Source organism: Etheostoma spectabile, chromosome 4, assembly GCF_008692095.1.
Source record: "Etheostoma spectabile isolate EspeVRDwgs_2016 chromosome 4, UIUC_Espe_1.0, whole genome shotgun sequence".
NCBI lineage: Eukaryota > Metazoa > Chordata > Actinopteri > Perciformes > Percidae > Etheostoma > Etheostoma spectabile.
This window is the reverse complement of record NC_045736.1, coordinates 364,586-364,822: the sequence shown is the minus strand read 5'-3', so window position 1 is coordinate 364,822 and position 237 is coordinate 364,586. Positions and strand designations below refer to the sequence as shown.

The following is a 237-nucleotide window of genomic DNA, read 5'->3' as shown; positions in this document are numbered from 1 at the left end:
AGCATTTTATAAAGGCTTCCATCATATGTCCATGTGTGAATACATTTACGCACAGCAGTGTGCGTGGCGTTTTGGGTGTTTTTAGCGTGTTGAGCGTCAATCTGAAAGTTGAAATTTTTCAACTTTATGGTAATGACATATGACGTAGTTCAGCGGCTAACGCCAGCAACCAATCGGATTTTAGACGTCCTTCGCGCTGGCTGATCCCGGAGAAGCATACGATGTAAACTTTTGTTG

The 237-nt window shown here is 43.0% G+C and overlaps 1 long non-coding RNA gene across 3 annotated transcripts in view; it reads right to left on the bottom strand.

The window, feature by feature from the left end:
• LOC116687415 (uncharacterized) overlaps positions 1-237 on the bottom strand; it is an 8,638-nt gene that overhangs the window by 4,825 nt on the left and 3,576 nt on the right. The window lies entirely within an intron of this gene.